At 42.2% G+C, this 14086-nt stretch overlaps 1 protein-coding gene across 1 annotated transcript in view; it reads left to right on the top strand.

Moving 5' to 3' along the window:
• C1QTNF2 (C1q and TNF related 2) overlaps positions 1-14086 on the top strand; it is a 29493-nt gene that overhangs the window by 919 nt on the left and 14488 nt on the right. The gene's annotated exons all lie outside the window — the stretch shown is intronic.

Genomic DNA, 14086 nt, shown 5'->3' with positions numbered 1-14086 from the left:
AAATTGTTTCTAAGGTATATTTGAGCCTATCTTTGTGTTATACCTTTGCTCATTGTTCAGGAGGGAAAAAAGAAAGGAAGTTGTCATCAATTCAGAAAACTTAAATGCCTATTAAAGCATTTAGACTGTTTACTTAGCAACCTAGAACACCTGCCAGCTAGAGACTGGCCGGAACGGCACGTTTTCATTCCTCTCAGTCTGACTGTATAGTAGGATCTGTATCAGAGTCGTCTGGACAACTTCCTTTTTTATTCTTTTGTCTTATTCTGGAGATGATCTGTTAGTTCTAAGGTAGGACATGGGCATGTATACTTTCAAAGGGGATCCCAGTGAGTATGATGGGCATCTCTTGTTAGAGATTACTGTTCTAGTTACTCTTCGCAAGGATGATCTAAAAATGCTTATTTTGAACACAGATTCTGGGCCCCTGTTCCAGAGCGGGAGAATGGGGATCTCCAGGGGCGACGCCCAGGAACCTGCATTTTAGCTCGAGACTTAGATGATTCCTCCATTTACTAAACTGGAAAACCACTGCCTTGGATTAAGCCACATCTTAGAAATGCTGTTTATTTTGTTGTTGTGGCTTTTCTTAACTGCCTTTACTAAGTGGTAGTTACATGAAAAAGCATCATGAGATTGCTCGTAATGAAGAGAATGAGAGAAATTTTTCTGAAGTCTTGGTAACAAGAATAGTTGTGCTTCTCCTAAGCAAATTGTTTTGCTTTTCTCTATAAACAGTATGAGTCACGTTACACTTTAGCAGCAGGAATCTCTGAGCCAAATTTGTGTCCTGCTTCCATGTGGAGAAAGGCTTACTCAGAACTGTAAGAAATTTTCTGCTTAAGTTGGAGTCAAAGCCACTCAAGGATCAAGTGGTTTTACAGACCTGTTTAGTCCTTAACTATTAAAAAGAAATAGCCACCTGTCAAAATATCTGCCCTTTCTTAAAGTATTTAGTGAATTATTTCCTTCTCTATTCAGTGCTTCATAACAGGGGTGTGTATACATTATTGGCCCAAGATGGAAGGAGTGGGTGGTAGTGAGATCCCCTTTTCTGGGAGAACAAAATGTACCAGATATGTTTGGAACATACATCTTTGAAAACAAATTAAGCCATAACTGCAGTTCACCAGTAGAAGACTTAAGGGTATTCACAACTTGCATAAACCCAAACCTCCCATATATAACTTGCTGGCAAGTCACATATTCCAGGACTTTAGCTGTGAGTTTTGGCTTTCAGTTGGACTGTCATGCCGTCATGGCTTACTTTGAACTGACATCTGTCTTACAGGATATTTCTTGGCATGAACACAGATTGACAGGGTGGCATGTAATGTGGCATTGTTTTAATTTGGTTAGCCACTGATTTTTAATGCGTGGGTTATATTTTACTCCCAAAGCATAATTCTGCAGCATCTCTGGAACACTACCTGAAAATCTGGGGGTACCATGTCGAAGAAACGCAAATGGGATGATGACTATGTTCGTTACTGGTTCACCTGTACAACGGAGGTTGATGGAACTCAACGCCCACAATGTGTCTTGTGTAACTCGGTATTTGCAAATGCTGACCTCAGACCATCAAAACTGTCTGACCATTTCAACAGACAGCATGGTGGTGTCGGTGGGCATGACCTCAATAGCCTGAAGCATATGCCCACACCATCTGACCAGAACCAAACCGTGAAAGCATTTGGAGTTGCATCTCAAGAGGATACCTTATTACAAGCATCCTATCAGTTTGCGTATTTATGTGCCAAGGAGAAGAATCCTCATACAATAGCTGAAAAATTAGTGAAACCTTGTGCATTGGAAATAGCACATATAGTTTTGGGACCAGATGCACAAAAGAAGCTTCAGCAGGTCCCCTTATCAGATGATGTGATCCATTCTAGAATTGATGAAATGAGCAAGGATATCTTACAGCAAGTTCTAGAAGATATCAAAGCCAGTCCTCTTCAAGTGGGTATTCAGCTTGCTGAGACCACCGACATGGATGACTGCAGTCAGCTAATGGCATTTGTGCGATACATAAAAGAAAGAGAGATCATAGAAGAATTCCTGTTCTGTGAACCATTGCAGTTAACAATGAAAGGAAAAGATGTGTTCAATCTCTTCAGAGACTTCTTTTTGAAGCATAAGATAGCACTCGATGCATGTGGCTCTGTTTGTACTGATGGTGCCTCATCTATGTTAGGAGAAAACTCAGAATTTGTTGCTTGCATGAAAAAAGAAGTACCTCATATTGTGATCACACATTGTCTGTTGAACCCTCACGAACTTGTCACAAAGACATTGCCTACAAAGCTGAGGGATGCTCTGTTTACTGTTGTGAGGGTAATAAATTTCATCAAAGGCCGAGCTCCGAATCATCGCCTGTTTCAGGCTTTTTTTGAAGAGATTGGAATCGAGTATAATGTCCTCCTCTTCCATACGGAAATGAGGTGGCTTTCCCGAGGCCAAATACTTACTCATATTTTTGAAATGTATGAAGAAATAAATCAGTTTCTTCACCACCAAAGCAGTAATTTAGTTAATGGCTTTGAAAATAAAGAGTTTAAAATTCACCTAGCCTACCTTGCAGATTTATTCAAACACCTAAATGAACTTAGCGCATCTATGCAAAGGACTGGGATGAATACAGTATCAGCTAGAGAGAAGTTATCTGCTTTTGTTCGAAAGTTTCCATTCTGGCTAAAGCGAATTGAGAAAAGAAATTTCACTAACTTTCCTTTTCTCGAAGAAATAATTGTTTCAGATGATGAAGCAGGAAGCGTTGCAGCTGAAATAACACTGCATCTGCAACTGCTGAGCAGCTCCTTCCATGGGTATTTTTCGGTGGGAGATCTTGAGGAAGCGAGTAAATGGATACTGGATCCGTTTCTTTTTAATCTGGATTTTGTTGATGATGGTTATTTAATGAAAAATGATCTTGCTGAATTACGAGCTAGTGGCCAAATTTTAATGGAATTTGAGACAATGAAGCTTGAGGATTTCTGGTGTGTGCAATTCACAGTGTTTCCAAACCTGGCAAAGACAGCACTAGAAATCCTTATACCATTTGCCTCAACATACCTTTGTGAATTGGGATTTTCATCACTTTTACATTTTAAAACAAAGTCCAGAAGCTGCTTTAATATGAGTGATGACATTCGTGTGGCTATTTCAAAAAAAGTTCCTCGTTTCTCAGACATCATTGAACAAAAGCTGCAGCTACAGCAGAAGTCACTGTAAACTGCTATGCCTTTTTAATGTATAAGTTTTAATATATTCTTAATTCCACTGTAAAATTAAGCTACTAATTCTGTCTCTTTGATGGTATACCGAATCCTATGTTTAAAAAATTTGGCATCTTTAACTTTTAATTTTCACATGAGTCATGTGAAAATATGTTTTAATAATAAGAATGCAAGCAGCAGAAAAGATTTAAGTACCACTATCTCGTTGATACATAGGATTCAAGTTATGACAGATACTTCTAAGTATCTGTCTAACGGTTGATGTGATACATTAGAAAAGACACCAAGTCCTAGAATATCCAGCTAAATGGTGCAGTATTCTAAGGAGTGGAGCCAAGAAAAAAAGAGAAGACCCCCCCCCCCCCCCAGAACACCCATTTTCATGTTAAGAGTAAAAGTCAAAGGACAAAATGACAGACTGAGTCTTCCTATGTCTGTGAGGGTTGTTAGAGGCAGGTTAATAAAATCAGAAGATGATTATGAAATGTTCTAGTGCAGTGGTCGGCAAACTCATTAGTCCACAGAGCCAAATATCAACAGTACAATGATTGAAATTTCTTTTGAGAGCCAAATTTTTTAAACTATATAGGTAGGTACATTGTTATTAACTTAATTAGGGTACTCCTAAGCTGGCCTTTGCTAAATCGTCCTCAATCTGATTGAGGTACGTTCGCTGAGGTCGACCCCTTCCAACTCTCCCATCCACACTCGTCTTGTATACTTGTTTCGTCTATCTCCTTTCTGAAAACCCACTTCTGCGCATGGGCCACGAAGTTTCAATCGCACTGTACGTCTGCGCCCGCACATGGTATTTTGTGGAAGAGCCACAGTCGAGGGGCCAAAGAGCCGCATGTGGCTCACGAGCCGCAGTTTGCCGACCACTGTTCTTGTGGGAGAAGGGATGATTCTAGTTTGTATAGGATTTATTTTTAAATGTATTCTTCGGAGTTAGTCCCACAGTGTCCAATCCTCTAGCTGCCATGCTCTAAATATGACATTAATAAACATCCTAATATCCTGTTAGTCACTCTGCCTTCTTTTAAATTACATCAGGACTCCAAGTCATGGAGGCTGCTAAAAAGGCGATCCCAGAGCCTTACGCTAGAGATTCTGATTTAGCTGGTCTGGGATATAAGCAAGGATCCTCATTCTTAACTAGCCTTCCAGATGTTCGGATGGAGTTGTTGGTCATCTGGCCTCATCTTATTTCTTTTACACTTATTTTTCCTTTATCCCAGTTTTCTCTTTTATTTTATATCTTTGTATATTTTTTAACATAGTTTAAAACTTTTAAATGGACCAGAATATGAATAATAAATAAATTACATGAAGTCATTATAGTAATTAAGGGTCATCAAAAAGTTAGCCCTGGGAGTTTAAGTTGATGTACTCTTTCTAAATGATAATTTGGCAAAATATATTTTAATTTAAATACATTTACTTTTTTTTTTTTTTTTTCCAAAACTGTAATGTTTCATCAAAGTACTGGATGCTCAAGGCTGGGGGGGAAAAACGAGTCCTATAATGAAAAGCTGCTGTCGGCCCTGGTCGGTGTTGCTAAGTGGAGCAGGGGTGGACAAACTTTTTGACTCGAGGGCCACAATGGGTTCTTAAACTGGACCAGAGGGCCGGAACAAAAGCATGGATGGAGTGTTTGTGTGAACTAATATAAATTCAAAGTAAACATCATTACATAAAAGGGTACGGCCGTAGTTTGCCCACAGCTGGGTTAGAGCGTCAGCCTGCACACCGAAGGGTCACGGGTTGGATTCCTTGTCAAGGGCACGTACCTGGGTTTCAGGTTCGATCCCGATTGTGGGAGGCAAACAGTCAATGTCTCTCTCTCTCTCTCTCCCCTGCCTTCCACTCTAAAAAAGTCAATGGAAAAATATCTTTGAGGAGGATTAACAAAAAAAAAAAGAAAGAAAAAAAGAAAAGCCTCAGTCTCCCCCCACCCAATTACTTTAAGCATTTCTGCTGTAACTTTCTGTGGTTCCACCCATATAGCTAAGAAATATGTTTATACCAAACACATATGCCAGTTTTGATTTATCAGTTTTAGAATTTATATATTGACTCCTCTAGATAATAGGTAAGGATTGAATTTCTAAAGCATCCATCTCCTCTCCTGCTACTCTTAATTTTTTTTATTATTATGACACTAATTTTAGTTCCTCTATTGATTATTCATAGCTCTTTGAGTATTTTTCCCTCTAGGAATTTATCGCATGGGGATAAAGAATCGGGGATTTCCACAAAGTTTTATTTATGAGGTGGGTGATCACAGCATTTGATAATAGTGAAAACTTGGGGGGCGGGAGGGCACTAGAGGGGAATGGAATGTGACTACCACTTGAAAACTGTAAATTTAAGTTTATATTGTCTACACAAAACTAAACATCACCATCAAAATACTTGTGTCAATAAATACATGCCTTCTTTCATTTTAAAATGTAGTTACAAAGTATGTCTTCATTGTTCCTAGTGTAATCTAATGTCAAAGACAGTTGGGGAAATTTCCAAAGGTAATAAAGGAAAAAATCTGGATGAGTATGTATAATGCTTGATATGTTGGCATGATGAGGCTGGCTCTGGAAGTGTGAAAACTGAACATTTAAAACAATTAGTTTCTACTGCAACTGGAACTAATGCTCATGCCAGGGCGAAGAACCACTGCGGAGATGATGCAGCAACAGGAAGCTGAAGAAGAAGAAACGAGCCCCTGGCCCTCCCTCTAGATTTACACTCTCTCTCTTGCATCTCTGACTCGCACAGCCTTACAGAAATCTAGGTGATGAAGAAATGGACTCAGTGCGTTATAATCCCAGCATCTCAAAGCAGATTATAGAAAGTATAGAAGGATGGATTTGAAGATGAAAGATAATAATTTAACCAGCACATTCTACCCCTTGGGCTATTTTAGCATCCATTCAGCCCTTTCTATCCTTATTTGAATTTCTATACAATAAACATAACTTTGTGGGGGTTTTAAGGTGTAACTATTCTTTGTACAAATGAGGATGCGCTCACCTTCTCTCCAGAATGAGGAGACACAAAGTCTCAACTCACTCAAATTTAGTAGTAGTCCCATTAATCTGTTGCCTAAAAACCAGCCCCAACAGCCAAGTTTGGTTTTTTGGGGGTGTGGGGGCAGGTGTAGAGGAGGTCTCTAGGTATAAATCACCTGTATTAAAATAAACAATGATAACACACTGGTACAAACCACCCTGAAATTCTTCTGAGACTTGGTTACAACACTATTCATCAGGATGTGTCATGCCTTAACCAGGCCAATTTCAGGCCCCCTGGCACTAACCCTCACAGCACATGCCCAGAACGGTCAGTGACAGTCTCAGCTTCCAATTCAGTTGAACCCCTGTTACATCCCCTGGTGAAAGCATTTCTCTCTTGGGAACCAAGATTTCCAAACCATGAGTTCAGAGCTACATCAATGGGAAGCAAAAATTCTTTGAGTTATTAGATACAATAGTCAAAGTCACTCCCACATTTAACCCTCCTGGACCAATGCATTCTGCCTTGGAAAGGAAACAAAACCATAGTCATTGGTTACCAACTCAAAGCACATATTGCATCCTAGAAGATTCTTATCCTGTTAGGTTATTTTTTCCCAACAGCAAGTGTCTGACTCTTAAGATCATTCTGTCATTCAAACAGACCAGGTTTTTCTGGGTGATGAAGTACATGACAAGACCAATAAATTGCACAGGAAGCAGTTTGTTTCCACACTCTGTTATGGAATAAATGTGTCCATTCTAAAATTCATACGCTAAAACCGTAACCCCTGATGTGATGGTATTTTGAGGTGGGGCCTTTGGAAGGTAATGAGGATGGGACCCTGGCTGAATGAGATTAGTGCCTTCATTAGAGACAACAGAGAGCTTGCTGGAGTACAAAGGAGATCATATGAACACAGAGAGAGATGGAGACCACTTACAAGTTAAGAGAAGAGGCTTCAGAGTGAAAGCTACCTTGTCACACCTTGATCTTGGATTTCCCAGCTTCCAGAACTGTGGGAAATAATGTTGACTCAGTCTATGTATTTTGTTATGGCACTCTCAGCAGAATAGCATACACTCCTTTGCTAGTCCTTGATGAGGTGCAATTGGTACATGATACGTGACAGTTAATAAGGTTGGCAGAAGTACTAAAAGCAATCCTTATCCAGATTATGTGTCTTTTCCATTGAGAGTGAATTACTGCCCCTTCCATGATAGAAGGAGTAGAATACAATTAGCCTGCTACCAAATGCCCGTATCAGGGCTCAGTGTTGGCCTCTGCTCTCTGCTGTTAGCAGGTCAGGCACTCAGTAGGTCAGTCTTGATGAGGAGAAGTCCATGCTGATGACCCTATGAGTAAGCCTCCATCCTTGCCAACATGACCACTCTTTACAGGGGCCTGTTGAGCAATTGTTAGGATGGCTGGAGAAAGACTAATAGCTATAAAGTACATCATCATGCCCTCACAATTATTGAGAGACTCCTCTGTTAATTTAGGTTCAGCAAAGCCATCAGAAAGTCCCCAAGCGAAAGTCGGCTGTCACAGGAGACCCGTATGTGCCTTAGTATTCCTGCCACTCTTGGTTACTTGCTGGGAGCAGTCCAGGTACAGTGATGAATTTCAGAGTGCAGTAGCCGGGACTCATGGGTAATTACATTTGCTATAGTTGTATGCACAGTACATTCTCATGATGGCGCAGTGTCCTTTGATGAGCATTCACCTGGAGCGCAATAATATTCCATTCTCTGCCTTTTCTGCAAGATCCATCCACATACCTCTCCCCCAGACCTTCTTGTCTCTTCTCTTCTAAATCCATTTCAAGTCCCTGGCCATTCATCAAGTTATTAGTAACTGCCTTTGAATATTGGAGTTTAGATTGGTACTCCTGGGTAGCATTCAGTTCAGTAGACAACCAAATGCACTGCTCAAAATTCTGCTCCCACTTAAGATTTCCCTTCATTTAGATCTTTCAGAGACACCTAATGAGGGTTGTAAAGTTGTAGCAGTTTTGGCAAAAACCAGCTGGTGCTAGCAAATTGGGCGGACTAAACTGAAAACCAGGCCTAAGTTGCTTTGTTCTAGTCAGCTGTTCATCAGGAACTCTCCGTGCAGCCAGAGTTATAGATTGAGAAAAAGGAAGCCTTGCAACAGGATTAGGTGTTAAAGCAGTTGGGCCAGCTGCTCAGGCAACCTGTTTGTGCCTTCCTGACCTGCTTGATCTCTATCCCTTGAATACCATTTCCACTTGATGACAGATTGTTGCTGTGCACACTCCAATTCATGGCTTACTGGGCCACACAGCACCCAGACCCACTGAGCCATTTCTCAAAAGGACAATAGTTATCTTCAAAAGAGGGAATGATTTGCTCCAAAGTCCTAGAGGCCCATGCTTTGACTCTCCTTTGTCAGAGGCTCCATACAGAATCCCTATTTGCCACATTCAGGTGATATTAGACCTTCAGGGATTTCAGTCTCAAGCAGCAAAGTAGCTGGCACCACAGCATGAGCTCCCTGCAAGGCCTTCTTCCCTCCACTCAGGACTGTCAGTGTTACGGAAAGTGGATCAGAGTGACACATGCAAGTGTGGTAAGTGTTGCCTCCAAAAAGGCCCACCAAGCATTATGTCTCTGTGATACAAGGTACAGCAACCTGTTCTTCACCTTGAACTACTGCAGCATGCTCCAGACCACTAGCCCATCAGAAACACCACCCAGGTGGGTGAGCCCCTGAATTTGTATGGAGTCTGTCTCCCACTCTCTTGACTTGCATGCATTTTACTACGGCGTCTAAAATACTTGCTACTGCCTTCTTATCAGAACTAATCTGCATGTCATCCGTGAAGTGGACCAGTATGATGTACTGTGAAAGGTTGTGATGATCAAGATCTCAGCAGAGTACGTTCTGGCAGATCGTGTACTTATTCCCTTGGAATATGCTGGATCTGACCCTACTTATGGGTCTAGTGGCAGCAAGGAGTTGGGGTAGGTCTTAAGAAGTATAGGCATCTCCTTGAAAGGCATCTGCCTCAGGTGAGGTTTTTAGAGGGACTTCAAGCAAAGGAAGCCGAATCTCAGACATGGGAGGTGAAGGCGAGGAAGGCTCAGTGATTTGGGGCAGCGGTCGCCAGCTGGTGGTCCGTGGACCACTGGTGTCCGTGAGGTCTGAAAGGTTGGCGACAGCTGATTTAGAGGTTAAGATTTTCAGCTTCATCAGAGGCCATGCAGATGTCTTCATTCCAAGTCTTGGGGACACTTTCCCAACCCTCATTCTAACTTCTGCTGAAAGTTGTAAGCAGTGAATTCAATTTACATTTAATCAGCAACTCTCAAAAATATATCTGAATTTGTTGGGTTTTTAAAAATATTTTTATTGATTTCAGAAGGAAGAGAGTTAGAAACATCAATAATGAGAGAGAATCATTGATTGGCTACCTCCTGCACACCCCACACTAGGGACTGAGCCTGCAACCCTGGCATATGCCCTGACCGGGAATTGAACTGTGACCTCCTGGTTCATAAGGTGATGCTCAACCATTGAGCCACATTGGCTGGGCTGTATCTGAATTTGCAGCTACAAGAGATTTGAGATACCATATTTTTCTATGGATAAGATGCCCCATGTATAAGAAGCCCCCCACTTTTCCAACCCAAAATTAAGAAATCAATATTTTAAACATTTTCCTGGTTTTTCTCTTAAGGCCTTCTTCTTTTTTGGCATCTTAGGGAGTTGTTCTTCCTGTTTTCTCCACTGTCTGATCAAACACTCAGTGGGAGGAAGTCCAAATTGTCTCTCCGCAGCTCTATTTCCATGCTCTTTTGCATAGCTGATTACATTCAGTTTGAAGTTTTCAGAGTAAGACAATCGCTTACTGGTATTTATCTTTTTATTTTTTGACATCTTTATGGGCTCAGAACGTTCAGGTCCCTGTTGTATCTGCACACTCTCCACCTCCACCTCCAATTATGGCATCAGCTGATGTCAGTAACAATAAGGCTCGTGATTGGAGGAGGCCTGTTTGACAAGGTATGGACAGCTACACACCCACATGGCTCCCTCCTCGGCCGACTTCATGTATGACACCCCTCGGTTTTTAGTCTAACGATTTTAGAAAAAAATAGTGTCTTATACAGGGAAAAATACAGTATTTTTAGGACCTCCCCCCCCCCCCCCCCTAGAATCTCTATAGTTCTCTGACTGGGACTTGAGCTGAGATATTAGAGGGCTGAGTGTGTCCTTTCCCTTCTGTATGCACACCAGGGCAGTCAGAAGGAGCCACCTGCCCCAGTCCTTGTAGTCATCATTGTTCCCAGCAGCCACTTGGTCCCCCAGGGCACCTACTTCAGGAGGCTCTTCATCGCAGTAATTAATCAGTGCCACTCCATGCCACTGGATACCACATTTCATTTCCATGACAAGGAGCTCAACATTGCATTCAAGTCTAAAGACAAACCCCTACACCTGAGAAAATGTCATCTTTGAGGATCTGTTTCCTGAGGCTCCTGGTACAAATTCCTGATCAGTCAAGGTTCAGTCAGGAGACACAAACTTCTCCAGTCACAACAGCTAAAGATAAAAAACTTCTTTCTAGCCGCTGGCTAAACTTCATTTATTCCGTTTAATCATGCCTCATTTTCTCAGTCTGGGATTTCTGCTTTTCTTCCAAGCCAAAAGGCAGGGTTAGACCCTTTATTTCTAATATTTCCTCCCAAAATGATGCTGGGAAAGCCTTAGTTTCTCTACTCATCCATAGGCTGCTTTTTCAAAGCGTGATTCTATAAAGCAGGAGCCTCGAGCCCTTCTTAGTGGGACTTTTCCTCAAATGAAACGTCTGTTCATTTCGGATCCTCACACTGAGTTGTGAAACCTCATCAAGAACTTATTGCATCAGATTCCAAAACGAGGTCTCCCCAACTGAGGCCCTTCGAGTTACATCTGGAAATGAGCTGGATCTTTTCTGGGTCATTTCCCGTTGAATGTGAATCATGTCTATTTTGGTCTGACTTCGTTTGTACTGGGGCTCTAGCTGCCTCAGGGCTTTAACTCTCATGAAACCTTAGGCCAGAAAAGCCTCTCAGAACTCCCTGGTTCTTCTTTTTCTTCTCAGGAAAACTGCTCTGTCCAGCTAAATATGGTCCTGTGGAAGGAACCTATGACTGGGCCAGACCCGCACTCACAGCCCAACTCTGCCCCCCACTCCCTGTGTAACCCTGGGAAGATGGCCCGCTTCTGTGCCTTGGTTCCTTCAACTGTACAATGGGAGAAATATTTGTCCCAACCTTGGAAGATTGGAACAGCCTGCTCTTTGAAACGTGTGTTTTTTAAATACAAGTATATAATAGTTGAGGGTTTATGATTATTAATTTTCTAAACTCTCTGCCATGTCCCCAGGTCCAGCTTATCCATAGCAGCAAAGGAAGAATTTCCAAGAAATGGAACACAGCATGTACTTTGTTTTATTTTTTTTAAATATATTTTATTGATTTTTTTACAGAGAGGAAGGGAGAGGGATAGAGAGTTAGAAACATCGATCAGCTGCCTCCTGCACACCCCCTACTGGAGATGTGCCCGCAACCAAGGTACATGCCCTTGACCGGAATCGAACCTGGGATCCTTCAGTCTGTAGGCCGACGCTCTACCCACTGAGCCAAATTGGTTAGGGCTACTTTGTTTTAATCCTCACCTGAGGATATTGGGGTGTTTTTTTTTTAATTGACTTTTAGAAAAAGAGAGAAAGAGAAACACTTTTTTAAATGTTTATTGAGGAAAGGGGTGTCCATAATTAATAGACTTTCATGGTTTTAAAAAATAAACTGTTCCAAAAGTCATACAGTGAAAAATGTCTCCCTCTTGACACTGTTTTCCAGTTCCCCAGTCCAGAGACAACATCTTGTATCACAGTTTTTTGTACATCCTTCTGGAGTTCGATTATACTCCTACACCCATGTGTTTGTGTGTTTTCCCCACTTCTTTTCTTTACATATATATTTTTTTTATTGATTTTTTTTACAGAGAGGAAGGGAGGGGGATAGAGAGTTAGAAACATCTATGAGAGAAAAACATCGATCAGCTGCCTCCTGCACGCCCCCTACTGGGGATGTGCCCACAGCCAAGGTACATGCCCTTGACTGGAATTGAACCTGGGACCCTTGAGTCCGCAGGCCAACGCTCTATCCACTGAGCCAAACCGGTTAGGGTTCCTCACCTCTTCTTTATGGAACCTGCATGGTCGAAAACGAAACACACTGTTTTCTCACTGTCTCGGAGATAGTTCCATAATAGTACACAGAGGTCTGCCTCTATTAGTTAGTCCCTATTGCTAGGCATTTTGATTGTTTACAGTCTTTTATCAGTTCAAACAAGGTTGCCAAGAACATCCTCATACTCCCAGGATAAGTTACAGGAAAGAAAACAGCTATGTCAAAAAATAAATCGTGTTATGTTTTCATTTTTATAAAACTGCAAAGCTTTCCTCGCAGTTTCGCTGTCATCTTGATCCATTCTAAGTGACAACATTCACTCCACCATCAGCCTTCCTGTGGAATGGCAGCAAGTCCTCTCCAACTACAGCTGTTCCCAGTACTGCGACATTAGCGAAAATCTCATGCTGGAGAGCCTCGCAGCCCCAAAGCCCCTTGCTGCAAGTAAATATTGACAGCTTGGATCGTGGCCATTAGCTGTTTGGAATGATTCAACAGCCATTTTAAACACGCTTTTGTACCAAAATCAGAGTAAAGAAAGGGTTGAAAAAAGGCAAACAGGAAGGTCTACATTTATTGTAAAAAGCATTACATAGGTCCCTTTTCCTCCATTAACTTCTTCCAGCCCGCTCCCATCCACCCCCTAACCCCCCACCTCCACCCAGGCCCTCACCACCCCATTGTCTGTGTCCACGTGTTATGCTTCCCACCCACTCTCCCCTGCCTTCCCTCTGAGGTTCAACAGTCGGAAAGTCTACATTTTAATAATGGGTGCAAGACAAAATGATCTTGGGCTTTATCTTGACTCACAACTGTCAAGTCACTGAAGGTCTCTGGACCTCTTTGTCCTTGTGTGTGAAATGAAGACTACAGACCAAATTATCTCCCAGGACCCTTCCTGCTTTGAGATTCTGAAGATTCAGATGGAGTGAAGGTCAGGGGCACTTATCCTCCCAACCTCACTGTATTCAAAAAGCAAGAGATGTTGCAAATCAGTACGTTATTAATATCTAAGTCGGTGGTACAGTTGGGCAGGGATTTAGACAGTGATGAGTTGGTAAACAGGCTGGGGACTGAGTTGGGGGGAAGACAGTCTGGATTTGTAGCATTTGCTGATTTGTAACAAAACTGGAAAACCATCCACCACCACCACCACCACCACCCCTCCCCCATTCTTCCATTTATTCGGCCAGGAAACGTTCATTAAACGCTTGCTGGGTGCCAAGTGTGGCACCGCTGCCTTTTCCTATACTTTTAATTAACCATTTATTTTCTTACCAGCAAGAGCAGGCCAGGGATCTGAACAGTTACAGTGGAGCCCTCAGGGTAGCACATGGAGATTCCTACTCTACCCTAGGAGAGGGGCTATCCTGAGCCCTTTAGATTCTGAATGGGCTCTGGGCATCCTAACCAGGGTTTCCTCATCTTTTCCATTCCTGACACATCTGGGAACAGACCAACTTTCTGAGATGGGGTGGTGGATGGAGGTCCCCTTTCTAGCCATCCTCAAATCAACATCCTACACTATTTCACACGTCATCTTTCATGCATGTGCAGAACTCTCACCTCCCCTACACCCAGACAGGTCTCAATCACCCCTCGGGGCTCACCTGGAACCTCACTTCCCCAAGC

This window comes from Myotis nattereri, assembly GCF_964212035.1.
Source record: "Myotis nattereri genome assembly, chromosome: 5".
Classification (NCBI taxonomy): domain Eukaryota; kingdom Metazoa; phylum Chordata; class Mammalia; order Chiroptera; family Vespertilionidae; genus Myotis; species Myotis nattereri.
This window is presented reverse-complemented; position numbering and strand designations above follow the sequence as displayed.